General features: G+C 41.0%; 1 non-coding gene across 1 annotated transcript; it reads right to left on the bottom strand.

Annotated features, from left to right (window-relative positions):
- Positions 1 to 1,125: 1,125 nt before the first annotated feature.
- Positions 1,126 to 1,263, bottom strand: LOC114805967. The gene has a single exon (XR_003754098.1). It is a non-coding gene; the product is annotated as a small nucleolar RNA SNORA7 (small nucleolar RNA).
- Positions 1,264 to 1,802: the final 539 nt, after the last annotated feature.

Here is a 1,802-nt window from a genome sequence, read left to right as displayed (position 1 = left end):
CATTTGGAAAAATCTAGCTGGGTTTTTCTAGGGAAAAATTTTATTTTTTAATGGTATTTGTTAAGCACTTATGTGTCAGGCTGGGGTAAAAGGGGGATTAAGACTGTGAGCCTCGTATGTGACATGTACTGTGTCCAACCTGATTAGCTTGTATCTTCCCTAGAACCTAGTACAGTGCCTAACATCGTAATTGCTTAACAAATAACATTTAAAAAAGAAAGAACAAAGAAGAATGCTGGGAAGGAAGGACAGGAGAATCTATCCACATTTGTTGCTTGGACAGTTCATGAGGCATCGGTTATTATTGTTTTCACCCTGTATACTGAAGGAATGGTTTATTGACTGATCAGCAATTTAAAGTATTTTGCATATCATCTAGTTTATACATCTAACCTTAAACCCAATTTTTAAATTCTGTTATTCCACATGATCCAAACATTAAAATCCTCATTCACTCGGTTTAAAAACCACGTTGTTTGACCTCCTGGAATGTGCAATCTACTTCTCAACTTGACTCCAGGGAGGAAATTTTAATATTTCTGGTTTCCAAAATGAATGGATGTGATGAAAGTAGGCTAGAACAAACAACTCCTTCTCTTTTCTCTTGATAATATTAACCGTTTGAGAAAGGGACCAGAGTCGAGCCCTTTCATAATCCTGGGTTGTCTCTTCTGCTCTGGATCATGCTATGGGTCTCACATACACTGGGGTCAAGAAGAATGAACTCCACAAGTGTTGGGCTTTAGAAAAAATAAGGAGCAGAGTGTAAAGCAGCAGGAAAAAATTAATCAGTCAATTGTATATTTGAGTGCTTACTGTGTGCAGAGCACTGTTCTAAGTACTTGGGAGAGTGCAATATAACAGAGTTTGTAGATGCATTCTAGAGGGGGAGTCAGGCATTCTTGTCTTATACTATTGAGTCATTTTCGACCCATAGAGACCCCATGGACACATCTCTCCCAGAGCGCCCTGCTCTCCATCTGCAATCATCCGGTATTGTATCTATAGAGTTTTCTTGGTAAAAGTAGGGAAGCAGTTTACCATTGCCTTCTTCTGCGCAGTAAACATAAGTCTCCACCATCGACTGTCTCCCATGCCGCTGCTGCGTAGTGTGGGTGAATTTTGACTTGTAGCAGAGTGACTTCCACTCGCTAGCCACTGCCCAAGCTAAGAATGGAATGGACAGGCCTCTGTTTGACTCTCCCTCCCATAGCTGAGACTGGTAGAGTACTGGAAACTCTCCATGTGCAAACCTGAGAGGGGAGACAGGAATTAATATAAATAAATTATGATTATGTATATAAGTCCTGCGGGGCTGAGGGAGGGATGAATAAACCGTAAAATAGAGCATAATCCAAAACATTTAATAATAATAATGTTGGTATTTGTTAAGCGCTTACTATGTGCCGAGCACTGTTCTAAGCGCTGGGGTAGACATAGGGGAATCAGCTTGTCCCACGTGGGGCTCACAGTTTTAATCCCCATTTTACAGATGAGGGAACTGAGGCACAGAGAAGTTAAGTGACTTGCCCACAGTCACACAGCCGACAAGTGGCAGATCTGGGATTCAAACTCATGAGCCCTGACTCCAAAGCCCGTGCTCTTTCCACTGAGCCACGCTGCTTCTTAAGTTGCCTTAGTAACTAAAATAATAGAAAATAGCTACCCATTTAAAAAATTAGTGAACACGATTTTCCTGATAACTGCAACAGAGTTAAACAGCAATATGGCTCTAACACCTTCAGAGTGTGTCCTGTTAGCAACAAGTAGCCAAAATGAATATTACTCAGTGATCACAACTA

This window comes from Ornithorhynchus anatinus, chromosome 20, assembly GCF_004115215.2.
Source record: "Ornithorhynchus anatinus isolate Pmale09 chromosome 20, mOrnAna1.pri.v4, whole genome shotgun sequence".
Classification (NCBI taxonomy): domain Eukaryota; kingdom Metazoa; phylum Chordata; class Mammalia; order Monotremata; family Ornithorhynchidae; genus Ornithorhynchus; species Ornithorhynchus anatinus.
The sequence above is the reverse complement of the archived record's forward strand: the minus strand, read 5'-3'. Positions and strand labels throughout refer to the sequence as shown.